This window comes from Leptodactylus fuscus, chromosome 2, assembly GCF_031893055.1.
Source record: "Leptodactylus fuscus isolate aLepFus1 chromosome 2, aLepFus1.hap2, whole genome shotgun sequence".
Lineage (NCBI taxonomy): Eukaryota > Metazoa > Chordata > Amphibia > Anura > Leptodactylidae > Leptodactylus > Leptodactylus fuscus.
Window position 1 is genome coordinate 127709221 of NC_134266.1, and position 18990 is coordinate 127728210.

Sequence of the window (18990 nt, forward strand, 5' to 3'; positions counted from 1 at the left end):
AGTGAGCGGCTGTTCGAATCGAATTTCGAACCTCGAACATTTTAGTGTTCGCTCATCTCTAGTATTTACATGTCTATTTTTGTATCCTGCAAAATGGACAAAGTTAGAGCTTGTCTTTGAATTTGATAGCAGTGTAAAATGGTCTGTTAAAAAGGGATGTGAATATACCCACTTGCTCTCATCGTTCTTATATGACCATCTCAAGAGCTGGAATAGAAAGGTTGTTTGGGATCTTGGAAAACTGGGTTGACTTAGGCTGAGGCCTCACATTGTGGAAAGGGATGATAAAATATATATATATATATATATATATATATATATATATATACACACACAACCCCTAGAAAAAGTTATGGAATCAACAGTCCCTGAGGATGTTCCTTGAGTTGTTCAATTTTGTAGAAAAAGCAGATCACAGCCATGAAAAAAAACTAAAGGCATTTCATATGGCAACTTTCTGGCTTTAAGAAACACTAAAAGAAATCAAGAAAAATATTTGTGGTAGCCAGTAACAGTTAGATTTTTAGAACAAGCACAGGGAATAAATTATGGAATCACTCAATTCGGAGGGAAAAAAATTATGGAATCATGAAAAACAAATGAACAAAATAACACTCCAACACATCATTAGTACTTTGTTGTGGAGTCCTTGTGGTTGGAGATAAGGAGTGGGGTAAAGAATAATAAAATACTGATAGGAGTTTGTTAAAAGTCCTCAAACTTAATGGAAGAAGTAGAAATTTTGCTAATAAGGCTAGGTTCACATCTGCGTCTGAACCCCCTGAACAGAAACTTAATCCACTTATAAAAAGCGTTTACCCATTGTTACCAATAGACTATAATGGGGTCTGCCTGATTTCCACCCGAAAAGGGTGAAAAATGCATAGAGAAAAGTGCTGCTTTCAGGTAGAAAGGGGAATGGAATCCCTGAATGGAGATCCAGCGCCGGAGTAAACCCAGCCTAAGACAAATAGATGAGAAGTCATTTATGCACGAAAAAGTAAGGGTAAGTTCACACAGAGTTTTTTGGTCTGGAACCTGAGGCGGAGGCGGTCTCAAAAAATTGGTAGCCGCGACTAAATGCCGATGCACTGCATCAGCATCCAGTTGCACACTCCGCTCAATGAATGAGCCTAGCCAGGAGGAGGGTCTTCAGGCCAAATCGTGAGGCAAATCGGCCTGAAGAATGAGCATCTCACTTCTTTTTCTGGGAGCCGGAACAAACCAGCTTCCTTTGATTTCAATGGGACCCGTCTTTTTGGTCAGCATTTTGAGGTGGATACGGCCTCAAAATCCTGACCAAAAAACCCCATGTGAACTTACCCTAACAGGTTTTTATCAGTAATTAAAAACAAAAGACTTTCGCAATTAGTGCATGACGCCACCCACAAGAGCAGACTTGTTAACTCACTCAGTGAATGGTCTCTTTCACCTCGAAACACAAAGTTTAATCCATCACGCAGAACCCACAACATGACACTTGCTAAACTGGGCCCCAACCAGCTCCAATAGGAATTTTTTTTTTTTTTTTTTTTTTACTTTTCTCCCTGACTTCCTAGATTGATTTTCCTGTATAATGTATTTCTAGGTAGCAAATTCTCTCAATATGCCAGTACATTGTATGCTGAAAAATAAAAATAAAGATATAATCTTATTTATATAGAGATGTAAGGGGAGGGGGGGGGAGTCCCATTAAAATTAATAGAGCTCATGGCTCAGTCAGTCAAATTATTAAGCTTTGTATGTATCATGTTGGGGTGAACGACAATGAAACACTGATTTAAATAAATGGACATCTCTGCTAGGAAGCCTTTGTAATTTTTTTCCATCCTCTCTTATGGAGTTTGTAATTTTTTTTAGTAATACACTTTATTAACCCCTAGGCAATGAATGCTGTACTATTACATCGCTGCCACCTAGTTGTAGAGCACATCGGGAGTGGGTGTTAGCTGTAAGGGCTCGTTCCCACGATGTAAAGCGCCGTGCATTCAGACACGTATACATGTGTCAGAGTGTGAGCGCTCAAAACAGATGCCATTTATGTCAATGTGTGCCAGCTCACGCGCGCTACACATTGAGGTGCATCCAACATCTGAGCTACAGTGTATTTTTGTACACACTCCCATTGCTATCCCTGAGAGTACCATAATTTTGGCATCCTTAGGGGTAGCAGGACAAGGGGTATATGACTTATACTTACCATCTATGTGGGTCACCTTTTTCTGTATATAAGATGTTGATCAAGGGACTTGTCAAATTGTCATATTTTTAGTTGGGAAGGAATTTCTTCCTGAGATGGGGTAGTTGGTGACAGCCTTGTGGGTTTTTTTGCCTTCCTTTAGATTAATTTTCTGGGATTATAGGTTATACTTGATGAACTTGTGTCTTTATCCAACCGTATCTACTATGTTACTGTGTTACAGTCATGTGAATAAGGCCCTAGCATGTAGTGTGAGAGTTCTGGAAACCAAACATTTCACATTCCCTTCTAAACTGCAATGGAGAGAGCCATGTTCATACATTACCATATAGCCTATATGGTTGTGTATGAACATGGCTCTCTCCATTGTAGTATAGAAGGGAATGAGGGAGGTTGATGGTCGCGTGGAATTGTATTTCAGGAAGTAGGTTGTGCACCCCGATTCATACTGTATATCATCCAACACAAATTTGTGGTGCAAATGCAAGGGATTTTGGACCAATGTAAATTCTTCAGTGAACATGGAGGCAGAAACTGGACTAAAAGCAAAGTTAAATTCTGTTCATAACATTGTGATTTTAGTTCTGCATATATACTTGTAATATTTCAGATGTTTTCATGAAACATACCCGTTCCATAATGTGTCCAACCCATTAAAAATAAGTGATCAGTTTAACCGATCTGACATTGATCATTACAGACTTGTATAGTTATCAAAGGTCAACTAAATAGTGGGAGGTCCAATATAAATGCTAAAATCATTCTTTAAATTCATTTTACTAGTTTATGCAGGTTAGTGATATGTATTTCTTATTTGCTGTTTTTGATGACTTATTTGCTCATCGCAGTACCTCACATGGTCTCCTAGGTGGCAGTGGAAGAGCATTGATGTGACCATTATTTAACCATAGCCTTGTTCTTCGGGGCTGTTCCCAAACCATTGTTTTTCCTTTTTGGCCAAAAGTTTACACCTCTTTCTGAAAATAATAGAAACAAATATTAAAATTGTAAATTCTGTTACAAATAGTTGGATTTCTTTATAAATTATAGTGTATTTTCTTATTTTTTTGGTCATGCTCAGGTTTCATAGGCACAGATAATTTTTTTTTACATACCAATAAATTGTCAGAAATATGAATCTATTTATTGAACGCCGAAGTCTCTCAGCTTGAAGGTGACAGTTAACACATATAATGGCCTGAAGATATTATCTGTACTTGATAATTGCAGTTCTTCAAATAAAAAATAGTCTGCACCTTGGTTACATAAATTGCTTGTTCTAGGTTAGTTGTAACCAGAATGATGCAAAAATCAAGTTTGAAGCAAATTTTAATAGTTTAGATCATAAAACCCCCTTGAACTAGTCAGAAATAAATAGCACATATACTGTATGTAGGCTGCTATCAGATGTCTGTATTATGGGTGGGTTTTTCTTTAATTATTGAAAAAACATCAGGACCTCCCACATTTCCTCAAAACAGGGATGACCTTATGCTGTACAGCGGTGCTTGAAAGTTTGTGAACTCTCTATTTTCAATGTATCTGCATTAATGACATCAGCTTTTCATGCAAGTACTGAAAGTAGGTAAAGAGAACCAAGTCAAACAAATATTTTCAAATATGAGAAGTGGTCTTCTATTTATAGAAGAAAATAATTCAATATTACCTATCTGTGAGCTGCAAAAGTATGTGAACCTTTGCTTTCAGTATCTGGTGTAACAACCTAAGTAGCAATATCTTCATCTAAACGTTTCCGGTAATTGTTGATTAGTCCTACACATCGACTTGAGGAATTAACCCCTTCCTCCCACAAAACAGCTTAAGGTTTAGGGCTCGTTCACATCTGCGCCCGATCTCCGTTCTGCAGGTTTCCGTTTCCTGCACAAAACTGAGCAGGAGACGAAAACCTGCAGGACTCTTTCATACCCATTCATTTGAATGGGATTGAAAGATGTCCGGCCGTGAGCGCCGGTGAGCGTTTTATGCTCTCAGCCGCGAAACCGTTTTTTTAAAATTGGACACAGAGTCGGACATGCAGTACTCTGTGTCCGATTTTAACAAACCAGTTTTGCGGCGGAGAGCATAAAACGCTCACCGGCACTCACAGCCGGACCCGGTCTGACAGCTTTCCATCTTCTGTATGCAGAAGACGGAAAGCTGAGAACAGACTCCGGGCGCTAGTGTGAACTAAGGCCCCATGTTGCAGAAACACAGCTTTTTTGTAACAGATTATGTTGCAGTTTTTTGAGCCAAACTCAGAAATGGCTACTATACGAATGGGAAAATATATCTTAAGTGCTTTTTCTTCTGCCTTCTGCTCAAACCACTCCTGGCTTTAGCTTAAAAAAAAACCACAACAAAAAACAGTGTTTCTGCAAAGTGAGGCTTCAGCCTAACTCTCTTAGGCTGCAGGTTTTACTTCCATGAACTACTCACTTCAAGTCCTTCCACAACATTATGGATTATGGTCAGAATTTTCACTTGGTCATTCCAAAACTTTAAAGGGGTTGTCCCATCTAAAGGATGCTATCTATATTGCTAGTTTATGTGGATTTAAGACTTTTCCTAAATAAATAGCTTCAGCAAAACTGCTTTGTTTGGCTGGTATCTGAGATTATTCACTTCATTGTTTACACAGCGTCTCCATAACCACGGACCTGGGGTGATCTTATCTCTCCGCCCAGGACAAGTGACGTAGTGCCCGGTTCTCAAGGAAGGGAGGGGAGCTGAGTCGGAGCAGCTTGTATTTCTGAGCTGTTTATCTCCCTCTTCCAGTTATCAGTCTCCTAATTGATTTTTGCTGATAAGGGCTGAGACAGGGAGTCTGCTACCTCTGTATGTAAACACAGACCTAAAAGTGAGTTTATTGCAAGCTGACGGTTGGTCCTGTAGCATGTAAGTTTGGGATTCTCATCACCTAACAAGTCCAGCTCTGCTACATCAACAGACTGGGACCAAAATCTTCAGAAGGTTTGGCAAGGAGAAGCGCTCACCCAATTGGATAACAATATGTTTATTAAGGCACGACGCGTTTCAGGCACTTAGGCCCTGAACTCGGAACCACTAAGACTCCCAGCTGCTCTGGGAAGGTGATTTATTGCACTTGATAAAGGGCCTAAGTGCCTGAAACGCGTCGTGCCTTAATAAACATATCGTTATCCAATTGGGTGAGCGCTTCTCCTTGCCAAACCTTCTGAAGATTTTGGTCGCAGTCTGTTGATGCCTCTACGTCCCAGTGACGTTTCTTCCAGCTGCTTCCCTCTCGGTTTCTAACATCTTTTTAATTGTTGGGATTGTTGTGTCCTACACAACCCCCTAAGGTGAGCGGCTTTCCATTTGCTTACCTTTACTCATACTTGTGCTGAATTTACTACACTAGGGTCAGCTCGGTGCCGTATTTTTCTTCTTCTCTTGTTCCAGCTCTGCTACATCATCTTCATATTGTGCATCTTTCAGTGATACTGTGCTAATTTATTTACAACCATCCCTCATTACTGAATGCAAACATGTACTGCTATGAAGAGAGATAGCAGAGCAAGTGAAACCCCACCCACCAATTTACCAAGAAAACCAGGAAGAGAACAGAGTATACAGCCTGTAAGTTGGTGAGCAGGTGAGTTGGGAATACCCCTTTAACTTTAATCTTCTTTAAAGAGATTCTATCATTAAGATGCAATTTTTTTCTTACTAACACGTAGGAATAGCCTTAAGAAAGGCTATTCTTCTCCTACTTTTAGATGTCTTCTTTGTGCCGCCGTTCAGTAGAAATCCAGGTTTTCTTCTGTATGCAAATGAGTTCTCTTGCAGCACTGGGGGCAGTCCCTAATGCTCAAACAGCATTGGGGGCATCCCCAATGCTGTGAGAGAACTCTCCTGTGCCACCTCCATCTTCTTCTGGAACGGCCTCTCTCTGCGTCTTCTTCCTGTGCTGGGTTCAAACTTCTACGTATGTGCCGTTGACTCTGCCATCGGGCCTCAAGCAGAGCTGACTACACATGCCCGCAGCCATTTTTTTGTGCCCGTTTACGCGAGTGTACTGCGCATGCAAAAATGGCCGCCGGAAGAAGACGCGAAGAGAGGCTGTTCCAGACAAAGATGGAGGTGGTGCTACAGATTTCTCTCACAGCTTTGGGGACGCCCCCGGTGCTGTGAAAGAACTCATTTGCATACAGAAGAAAACGGGGATTTCGACCGAACAACAGCGCGGAGAAGACATCTAAAGGTAGGAGAAAAATAGCTTTTCTTAAGGCTATTTCTATGTGTTAGTGAGAAAAAATAGCATTTTAATGATAGAATCCCTTTCACCAATCTTTGGTAAAATACTTCTGTTGTAGCTTTGTTTCATGACCCACATTCTCTTAAGATTCAACTCACGGAAAGATGTCCTGACATTTTATTTTAGAATTTGGTGGCATATAATTCAGAATTCATTGTTCTATCAAGCATAACAAGCTATTCTGCCCAAAATGCAGCAAAACAGGCCAAACCATAATACTATCACCACACCACAGATAGACTTTTAACCTTTTCGCTGCAAAAAGGGTCTCTGGAAATTTTGCACCTCCAGTAGCCAGAGCAATTTTCACAGTTTTGAGATGGACAAATCAAACTTAAATTGCAACATTAAAAAAGCATCCAACCCCCCCATACCTATATATTTTCTTAAAGTAGACACCTGCAGCATTGTCTCAATGCCACTTGGTACTGTATACGAACAGGCACCTTCATGCAATTTTGATTTAAAGTTAATGTTTTATGAAAAAATGCAAATAAATGTATATTAGTTGTTAAAAGCGGAAACCAAACAAAAAATTAAATGCACCAAACCTCCTAAAAATAAGAGTTCAACATGTGCAGAGTTCATACATATCACTATGGCCTGAACCCGCATGCACGTGTCTTCAGAAAATCGCTAGAACTGGAAGGAACAAAATTCTGCTTTGAAGCTGGAAATGTTAAAAAAGTATCATCCTATAAAATGTAGGGATTACACACCATGAAAAGTAAGTGAACCCCTAAACCCTATATATTTTTTGAAAGTAGACAATCTGAAGATTACAAATGTCTTAATGGGTCATCGATAGCCACATCCACCTTCATGCAACTTTGCGACCAACACAAATAATTTTTTGAAAAAATACGCTAAAACACATATTTGCACCTAAAACTCATGTTCAATCTCACATTCATATACAAAATACTTTTAAAATAATAGCTTATGGTTTATACAATGTGTATATATACTATATGTACCGCAAACATCAACTACAACAAGAGCTTGGACTCCCAAAAACACGATTACCGAAGACAAGCAGGATTTTGCTGTTGTTCACTAATATGTTAAAAAGCTATACTGCACCTACCAAACTGTGACTGTGATACCAAAATCTAACTTTTTTCAGAGTACACAGCATACCGTATATAAAAACACAATTTAATAGTTTATATATACAACCACCTTCATTCAACTTTGCCGCAAACAGAGATTGCTAGCAAAAATTGTGCAAAAATTCAAATTTGCCACTAAATTGCGGCTCAAGAAATCCCTTTCTGCAAACATAATGTACTGTCCATAAAACTGCAATATGTGAGGAGTTCATACATACCACACATGTATATATTTACAGGGGCGGGTGTTAAAGAATCGCCAAAATTGCAGAAATGCGCCATCCCATTTTGTGCATGCAAATTAAATAGGACTTTACATAAAAATGTTATTTTCCATCCCCCTATAATAATTTTAGCAATCTATACGTTCATCTCTGGTGATAATCGTTATTACTATTATTTTAGCGTGTAACGGATATCACTAGAGACGTATTTTACTGTAGAAAGCTCAGGTATAGACAGGACAAGGATTGGGTGAAATGTAAACTTTATTTGCGACTTTATGTATATGTTGTGTAAGTGTTTGGTGCGACTTTTTCTTTTGGCTCTGCGACCTGGACAATGGTAAATGTCTGGGTCACAGTGCCAACAAACTTCCTCGTTATGTTCAGGAGGTATAACATAAGAATACCCCACTAGAAAATGTCAGGGGGGAATTACATTATAACTGTATGTGACAATCAGAGACAAATGTATAGTATGTTCTCTGATTGGCAGGAGAAGGATTAATAGGGACAATAGAGTCCCTGCCACCCCCCTCCTGCTGTCACATACAAGTTATGCAGAGAAAGAGATCGTTTCTGTGTCTCTCTCTCTCTGCTGGGCTGCTCCGTGTCCCTCTCCCTTTCTTGTTAGATCGCAAATTGCTTGCTTAGACAGGAGGGGGGGGACACTTTGGAGCTCTATATCTTTGGACTGCATCAACATATCTTGATGCTTTCAATTGCATTTTAAAGAGGAGAATCTCATCTTTAAAATGATATCAAGAACTCGATGATCAGATGTACAGTTTTGGAGAAATTCACTGTTGAAACGCTGTCAGGAATTGAGATCTGCAGTTGGATCTCAATGCCAAATAGTGTTTTCAACAGTGAATGGCTCCAAAACTGTAAGTAAAATCATGAAGTCCCTGGTATCATTTTAAAGATGAGAGTCTCTTCTGTAAAATGCATTTTAAAGCATCAAGATGTGTTGATGCAGTCCAGAGATATCTGCATTAGTAGGGAGGACGTACTAAGTACTGAAGTGCCACCTTGGGAGCACGTACAGTGTACGTGCCTGGCAGCGAAAGGGTTAAAAGCTGTAGTTTTCCTATCTCCAAATATAAAGCGTCCCATTTAAACCAAAAAACTCTAGTTTGGGCTCATCCATCCAATAGCCTTATGGCTTGTCCAGGTGATCTTTAGCAAACTACAGACAGGTAGCAATGTTGTTTTTAGAGAATAGCTGCTTTCACCATGCAATCCTGCCTTGCACACTATTGTTGTTCAGTGTCTCCTGATGGCGGGCTCATAAACATTAAAGTATTCTATCACCTCTCCCAGCCACTGTAAAGAATTGTTATAGTCCTGTACAGGCTATGAATATATGTCCATTCGTAACTTTGAAATGTTGATGTGTCTCAGGAATGTGTGTAAAAAACTGTTTTAACCGATATGTAAATGAGGTTAATGGAGCACAGGGGCATTATCTTCCATTCCCGAGCACAGCTGCGTCACTGCTTAATACGCCCAATCCATTCTTTTTTATTCACAGTACATTTCTGTCATCCAGGACCTGTCTGAGTGTACCGCGCATGTAACGCCTGCAAGTTTCGCCCTTGCAATGAAGTCTCCTCTTCTTCTCTTCTGGGTGTTGGGTCAGAAGTTGAAGGCAGCACATGCGCAGTATACTTGGGCACATACTGAACTACAGAAGCATATTGCGCATGCGCAGGATTTCAGCAGTGCTCTAATGACATCAGGCTGGATGATGCAGAATTCCATTGTTGTTACTTTTGAGTAAAAGCTTCTTTTTATTCCTGTGAAAATGAGCTAAGAGTGCATTAGGGGAGTATTCTAGGGTGGCAGTGCATCAAGCAAGATCTTCCTCTTGCTCGGGAACAGGAGGGGGAAAGCTCTTATTATGTCAGTGTTACTAGGAGTGGTATTGAGTGAGTGGTAATCATTACCACACTGATGTACTGTTCACAGTAGGCACCAAATGAGAATGCGTCATCCATTATGTAGTGGCCCTGTTGGTATTGGACTGGAGCTGCAGTAACCTGCTCTGGCCACTAGACAATGGATGGAACTGTCTGCTTCCATCCAATGTGTCATATTAGGAGCTGCCATGAGCAAGTGATTGGTGCACAGATCCCTACTGCTCTCCACTTTGTTGTATCTCTTGAAATACAGAAAATGCTTTAGGTACATTTAGCCAATCACTTATGGCAGAAATGACCTGCTTCAGCAAATGAAGTTGAGTTGACTTCTCCGAACATTTCCTTGCGTGTATTTCATTCCAGATAAAGAGCGTTGAGGGCCTGGGAGTGGTGAAGGATTGGTGAGAAGTGACTACTGATTTTTAAAGTTATGACTAGGTTATGTCAGGCCCAAAAAATCTGGAAAGTAGGCCCCATCCCTGGTGCACTTGCAGGTTGATTTGCATAACCATAAAAAGATCTGTGCATTGCTTCATTGGTTTGTGACTCAATAGGAATGTTTCTGCTATTATAAAAGACCTCTACAAGGAATTATTATTTGTTTGGGAGACATTTTGGACTAGACGACTCCCTTTAAGAGATTACACCTGTGAAAATTTGGCTGTGATTTACCTAAGGCTGCCACTGCAAGAAACACCCAAAATCTGCACACCTGCAGGAATTCCTCTACTTCAACTTTTGCAGTGTAGAAATATCATCCACTATGCTGCTGTTGTTACAATGAAGCAGTTTAGCCATTGGGGAACTGGAAAGACAATTATTAATGCATTTATTTTTATCCAAGCATAACAGCAAATACAAATTCTCTACAATATATATCCTTTATCTGATAGCCTATTGGATGTTTCAAGAGAGTTTGCAACTAAGAACATGTCTTCTGATGCTCTATTGAACTGTTCAGAACTCTCACCTTAAGTGGTATTCCCAGCTCTCTCATCAGGTTGCCTGTTCTCCCTTCTTCTTACTTCCTGTATTCTTCAGCAAGCTGGTAGGCAGGTTTTACCTTTTTGATGGATGGGACACTATAAAGTACTTCAGTAGCTCGGTTCACACCAGCGTTGGTTCTTTGTTTGTGGATTCCGTACTCCTCTCCGCTTGAAGAATGTGGCGAGAAAAGCGCTGCAAGCAGCACTTTTCTCTCTGCATTTCTTGCCCTTTTTGGGTGGAAACTGAGTGGAAACGATGAAGATCTCATTATAGTCTATGGGGTCCGCGGACTCCCTGAACAGAAACCTGAAAGCAGATGTGAACCTAACCTTACATCAAGTATTGTTTATTTGTTTTCCTACACATATGTTATTCCTAGATGATAGTCTAGTAAGTTCTGCAATTGTTCCACAAATGCTCCCTCCACCAGAATGTCAGCCAATCCCCCTCCCCTCACACACCAAGACCCAACCCCCACCGAACTGCGGTCAACTGCAATCTGAATATCTGATCCTGCAGAAGTCTCTAGTGTGTAAGAAAATGAAGAAGATTAGAGCAAACAAAGCGGGGGGACCTGATGGTATAAGCGCAAGAGCTCTTAAAATGTGCAGTGACCAGCTGTGTGGTATTATTACGCACATGTACAATATGAGCCTGAAGCTGGGAGTGGTACCTCAACTGTGGAAAACATCTTGCGTGGTACCAGTCCCAAAGAAACCCAACCCGATGGGCTACAATGACTACCGACCAGTAGCACTGACATCCCACCTGATGAAGGTCCTAGAGAGACTGGTCCTGACACACCTACGCCCCCTAGTGAGCTCCGCTCTGGACCCCCTCCAGTTTGCCTATCGGCTGGGCATTGGGGTAGATGACGCCATCATCCACCTTCTTCATAGAGCTCTCTCTCACCTGGAGAAACCCGGGAACACTGTGAGAATAATGTTCTTTGATTTCTCTAGTGCTTTCAACACCATTCAGCCAGGACTACTGAGGGAGAAGCTGAACCGTGGTGGTGTGGACCATCACCTGTCCAACTGGATCCTAGACTACCTGACAAACCACCCTCAGTATGTGAGAGCCCAGGTCTGTGTCTGACACTGTGATCTGTAGTACGGGGGCACCACAAGGTACAGTTCTTGCCCCATTCCTCTTCACACTGTACACTGCTGACTTTAGGTGCAACTCCTCCAGCTGTTACTTACAGAAGTACTCTGATGACTCTTCTATAATCGGCCTTATCACAGATGGCGATGATAAGGAATATAGAGACTTAAACCGGGATTTTGTTGAATGGTGCCAGCAGAACCAGCTCAGGATTAATGCTGAGAAGACCAAGGAGATGGTGGTGGACTTTAGTAAACGGAGAGGTGCTCCGACCCCAGTGGAGATCCAAGGAACATGTATTGAGATAGTCAGGACCTAAAAGTACCTGGGCGTGATCCTCAACAATAAACTAGACTGGTCTGATCACCTGGAGGCGCTGCACAGAAAGGGCCACAGCAGACTCTACCTGCTCAGGAGGCTGAGGGCCTTCGGAGTCCGGGGGACACTTCTTAGGGCCTTCTTCAACTCTGTGGTTGCCTCAGCCATCTTTTTCGGTGTGGCCTGCTGGGGAAGCAGTATATCAACCAGGGACAGAAATAGACTTGACAGGCTGATCAGGAGGGCCAGCTCTGTCCTAGGGAGCCCCTTGGACCCAGTACAGGTGGTGGGTGACAGAAGGATACTGTCTGTGGTGACCTCCATGCGGGAGAACAAATCCCACCCCATGTATGAGACCTTGATGGGACTTGGCAGCTCTGTAAGTGACCGTCTGCTTCACCCCAAGTGTGAGAAGGAGCGCTATCACAAGTCCTTCCTTCCAACCGCGACCAGGCTGTATAATCTACATCAGACCAAACGAAGATCACTCCGCACAGAGAACTAATGATTATGACGATGACCATGAGGTCTTCCTCTTTCTCTTCTGTTTTTCCTTAGCTGCTATGGCCTCCTAGCATATCTTCTCTTCTCAGCTTATGTGTGTCTACGTCTGTAATATATTACTCTGTATTATCCTGTATCTGTTTTTACTATGCTGCTGTAACACGCTGAAATTTCCCCAATGTGGGACTATTAAAGGATTATCTTATCTTATCTTATCTTATTAACACTGGCCCACATTTTCAGTGTGCTAATAATTAGAGATGAGCGAACACTAAAATGTTCGAGGTTCGAAATTCGATTCGAACAGCCGCTCACTGTTCGAGTGTTCGAATGGGTTTCGAACCCCATTATAGTCTATGGGGAACATAAACTCGTTAAGGGGGAAACCCAAATTCGTGTCTGGAGGGTCACCAAGTCCACTATGACACCCCAGGAAATGATACCAACACCCTGGAATGACACTGGGACAGCAGGGGAAGCATGTCTGGGGGCATAAAAGTCACTTTATTTCATGGAAATCCCTGTCAGTTTGCGATTTTCGCAAGCTAACTTTTCCCCATAGAAATGCATTGGCCAGTGCTGATTGGCCAGAGTACGGAACTCGACCAATCAGCGCTGGCTCTGCTGGAGGAGGCGGAGTCTAAGATAGCTCCACACCAGTCTCCATTCAGGTCCGACCTTAGACTCCGCCTCCTCCGGCAGAGCCAGCGCTGATTGGCCGAAGGCTGGCCAATGCATTCCTATGCGAATGCAGACTTAGCAGTGCTGAGTCAGTTTTGCTCAACTACACATCTGATGCACACTCGGCACTGCTACATCAGATGTAGCAATCTGATGTAGCAGAGCCGAGGGTGCACTAGAACCCCTGTGCAAACTCAGTTCACGCTAATAGAATGCATTGGCCAGCGCTGATTGGCCAATGCATTCTATTAGCCCGATGAAGTAGAGCTGAATGTGTGTGCTAAGCACACACATTCAGCACTGCTTCATCAAGCCAATACAATGCATTAGCCAGTGCTGATTGGCCAGAGTACGGAATTCGGCCAATCAGCGCTGGCCAATGCATTCTATTAGCCCGATGAAGTAGAGCTGAATGTGTGTGCTAAGCACACACATTCAGCACTGCTTCATCAAGCCAATACAATGCATTAGCCAGTGCTGATTGGCCAGAGTACGGAATTCGGCCAATCAGCGCTGGCTCTGCTGGAGGAGGCGGAGTCTAAGGTCGCTCCACACCAGTCTCCATTCAGGTCCGACCTTAGACTCCGCCTCCTCCGGCAGAGCCAGCGCTGATTGGCCGAAGGCTGGCCAATGCATTCCTATGCGAATGCAGACTTAGCAGTGCTGAGTCAGTTTTGCTCAACTACACATCTGATGCACACTCGGCACTGCTACATCAGATGTAGCAATCTGATGTAGCAGAGCCGAGGGTGCACTAGAACCCCTGTGCAAACTCAGTTCACGCTAATAGAATGCATTGGCCAGCGCTGATTGGCCAATGCATTCTATTAGCCCGATGAAGTAGAGCTGAATGTGTGTGCTAAGCACACACATTCAGCACTGCTTCATCAAGCCAATACAATGCATTAGCCAGTGCTGATTGGCCAGAGTACGGAATTCGGCCAATCAGCGCTGGCCAATGCATTCTATTAGCCCGATGAAGTAGAGCTGAATGTGTGTGCTAAGCACACACATTCAGCACTGCTTCATCAAGCCAATACAATGCATTAGCCAGTGCTGATTGGCCAGAGTACGGAATTCGGCCAATCAGCGCTGGCTCTGCTGGAGGAGGCGGAGTCTAAGGTCGCTCCACACCAGTCTCCATTCAGGTCCGACCTTAGACTCCGCCTCCTCCGGCAGAGCCAGCGCTGATTGGCCGAAGGCTGGCCAATGCATTCCTATGCGAATGCAGACTTAGCAGTGCTGAGTCAGTTTTGCTCAACTACACATCTGATGCACACTCGGCACTGCTACATCAGATGTAGCAATCTGATGTAGCAGAGCCGAGGGTGCACTAGAACCCCTGTGCAAACTCAGTTCACGCTAATAGAATGCATTGGCCAGCGCTGATTGGCCAATGCATTCTATTAGCCCGATGAAGTAGAGCTGAATGTGTGTGCTAAGCACACACATTCAGCACTGCTTCATCAAGCCAATACAATGCATTAGCCAGTGCTGATTGGCCAGAGTACGGAATTCGGCCAATCAGCGCTGGCCAATGCATTCTATTAGCCCGATGAAGTAGAGCTGAATGTGTGTGCTAAGCACACACATTCAGCACTGCTTCATCAAGCCAATACAATGCATTAGCCAGTGCTGATTGGCCAGAGTACGGAATTCGGCCAATCAGCGCTGGCTCTGCTGGAGGAGGCGGAGTCTAAGGTCGCTCCACACCAGTCTCCATTCAGGTCCGACCTTAGACTCCGCCTCCTCCGGCAGAGCCAGCGCTGATTGGCCGAAGGCTGGCCAATGCATTCCTATGCGAATGCAGACTTAGCAGTGCTGAGTCAGTTTTGCTCAACTACACATCTGATGCACACTCGGCACTGCTACATCAGATGTAGCAATCTGATGTAGCAGAGCCGAGGGTGCACTAGAACCCCTGTGCAAACTCAGTTCACGCTAATAGAATGCATTGGCCAGCGCTGATTGGCCAATGCATTCTATTAGCCCGATGAAGTAGAGCTGAATGTGTGTGCTAAGCACACACATTCAGCACTGCTTCATCAAGCCAATACAATGCATTAGCCAGTGCTGATTGGCCAGAGTACGGAATTCGGCCAATCAGCGCTGGCCAATGCATTCTATTAGCCCGATGAAGTAGAGCTGAATGTGTGTGCTAAGCACACACATTCAGCACTGCTTCATCAAGCCAATACAATGCATTAGCCAGTGCTGATTGGCCAGAGTACGGAATTCGGCCAATCAGCGCTGGCTCTGCTGGAGGAGGCGGAGTCTAAGGTCGCTCCACACCAGTCTCCATTCAGGTCCGACCTTAGACTCCGCCTCCTCCAGCAGAGCCAGCGCTGATTGGCCGAATTCCGTACTCTGGCCAATCAGCACTGGCTAATGCATTGTATTGGCTTGATGAAGCAGTGCTGAATGTGTGTGCTTAGCACACACATTCAGCTCTACTTCATCGGGCTAATAGAATGCATTGGCCAATCAGCGCTGGCCAATGCATTCTATTAGCGTGAACTGAGTTTGCACAGGGGTTCTAGTGCACCCTCGGCTCTGCTACATCAGATTGCTACATCTGATGTAGCAGTGCCGAGTGTGCATCAGATGTGTAGTTGAGCAAAACTGACTCAGCACTGCTAAGTATGCATTCGCATAGGAATGCATTGGCCAGCCTTCGGCCAATCAGCGCTGGCTCTGCCGGAGGAGGCGGAGTCTAAGGTCGGACCTGAATGGAGACTGGTGTGGAGCGACCTTAGACTCCGCCTCCTCCAGCAGAGCCAGCGCTGATTGGCCGAATTCCGTACTCTGGCCAATCAGCACTGGCTAATGCATTGTATTGGCTTGATGAAGCAGTGCTGAATGTGTGTGCTTAGCACACACATTCAGCTCTACTTCATCGGGCTAATAGAATGCATTGGCCAATCAGCGCTGGCCAATGCATTCTATTAGCGTGAACTGAGTTTGCACAGGGGTTCTAGTGCACCCTCGGCTCTGCTACATCAGATTGCTACATCTGATGTAGCAGTGCCGAGTGTGCATCAGATGTGTAGTTGAGCAAAACTGACTCAGCACTGCTAAGTCTCTGCATTCGCATAGGAATGCATTGGCCAGCCTTCGGCCAATCAGCGCTGGCTCTGCCGGAGGAGGCGGAGTCTAAGGTCGGACCTGAATGGAGACTGGTGTGGAGCGATCTTAGACTCCGCCTCCTCCAGCAGAGCCAGCGCTGATTGGTCGAGTTCCGTACTCTGGCCAATCAGCGCTGGCCAATGCATTCTATTAGCCCGATGAAGTAGAGCTGAATGTGTGTGCTTAGCACACACATTCAGCTCTACTTCATCAGGCTAATAGAATACATTGGCCAATCACCGCTGGCCAATGCATTCTATTAGCTTGATGAAGCAGAGTGTGCACAAGGGTTCAAGCGCACCCTCGGCTCTGATGTAGCAGAGCTGAGGGTGCACAAGGGTTCAAGTGCACCCTCGGCTCTCCTACATCAGAGCCGAGGGTGCGCTTGAACCCTTGTGCAGCCTCGGCTCTGCTACATCAGAGCCGAGGGTGCGCTTGAACCCTTGTGCACACTCTGCTTCATCAAGCTAATAGAATGCATTGGCCAGCACTGATTGGCCAGAGTACGGAATTCGGCCAATCAGCGCTGGCCAATGCATCCCTATGGGAAAAAGTTTATCTCACAAAAATCACAATTACACACCCGATAGAGCCCCAAAAAGTTATTTTTAATAACATTCCCCCCTAAATAAAGGTTATCCCTAGCTATCCCTGCCTGTACAGCTATCCCTGTCTCATAGTCACAAAGTTCACATTCTCATATGACCCGGATTTGAAATCCACTATTCGTCTAAAATGGAGGTCACCTGATTTCGGCAGCCAATGACTTTTTCCAATTTTTTTCAATGCCCCCAGTGTCGTAGTTCCTGTCCCACCTCCCCTGCGCTGTTATTGGTGCAAAAAAGGCGCCAGGGAAGGTGGGAGGGGAATCGAATTTTGGCGCACTTTACCACGTGGTGTTCGATTCGATTCGAACATGGCGAACACCCTGATATCCGATCGAACATGTGTTCGATAGAACACTGTTCGCTCATCTCTACTAATAATCAGTGAGTGTAAACTTAGACAAGCAACCTGAAAATGTACCAGATTTATCCCAATGGTTCATGTTGTGTACTAAATCTAGCACACAGACTGCAGTTGTGATGTTGTTATAAGTGTATTATGTGTCCTTTGCTGCTTACTCATTTTGCTTTTCTGCCTAGCAACAGTGAGGTAGTAAGGGAGGAGGAGATGCTAGACAGAGAGCCTTGGAGGAAGCATGGAATAAAGAGTTCTGATTCAGAAAAGTTATCACCTAGTGAACTTATTACAGGTAACCTGCATCCTCGCTACAGCACGACACTGGTCTACAAGTTTACACCTAATTTAACCATATTTGTACCAAAATTTTACAAAATATCGCATCTCAAGTCAAGCTCCCTTTGCCACTAAGTCCCACTTCTATCTAGGCCACTTCCCCATGTCAAGCTGGTTTGAAAATATGGCCTGGCGCTAGAAGCCATAATTTGTAACAGAAATGTACCAGATTTTGCACATCTTATGCCACATTCTAGGTAACAACACATTAAAGGGGCTCTATCATTGGCAAAAGTCATTTTTAACTAATCACATCCTTGCATAGGCTTTAGAAAGTCTATTCCACACCTACCTTTTGTAAGTAAATTGCCTCAGTGGTTTTTGAGTAAGTCCGTTTTTATTCATATGCTAATTAGACTGGTGCACAATACATCGTGCACCTCTTTGCTATTGTTTCCTATGGGTGTATACAGCACAGGCTGCTGCTGATGACTTCATGCTTCCTGTTTGCACACACACATAGAAGATAATAGTAGAGAGGAGTGCTGCTGGGAACTTCTTGTGTTGGCTGGAAGCTCATTAGCATATGAATAAAGACAGACTTATTCAAAAACAACTGAGGCAATTTACGTACTAAAGGTAGGTGTGAAATAGCATTTCTAAAGCCTATGCAAAGATGTGTTTAGTTAAAAATGACTTTTCCCAATGATAGAGCCCCTTTAATAAATTTGTCAGAAGTTCTGATATCTTTATTTTGGTGACCTACCTGCAGCTGATTAAAGGGGAACATCACTTGGACAAGTGCTATGGCCTCTTCTTAGTCACTGTGATGTCACATGAAAGTGAATTGGACAGAGATACAGCACCAGATATGTATTCTGCTAGGTCTTCAATGTATTGAAGAGGCTTCTGCTTTCACTTGAGCAATATGGATACTTCAATAAGCTGATCAGTGGGGGTACCAGAAGTGAGACCCTTCCTAATCTGACATTGATGGACTAGTATAAGGATAGGTCATCAAAATAGAAATCTTGAAATCTCTCTTGAGGATGAAGCCACTCAAAGAATAGTTGTAGCCACTGGTGGCATGGCTGGCAGCTAATCTACTGGGATATACAGTACCAGTGTACTGGATGGGATTTAAGCAGATCTTATCCACACAATGTTGAAGCATATGGCAAAGCATCTTGAGTTGGGGTATGATAGCGCAGTAGCTTGATTTCCTGTGCAATGTACAGTCATGGCCAAAAGTTTTGAGAATGACACAAATATTATATTTTCACATGATCTGCTGCCC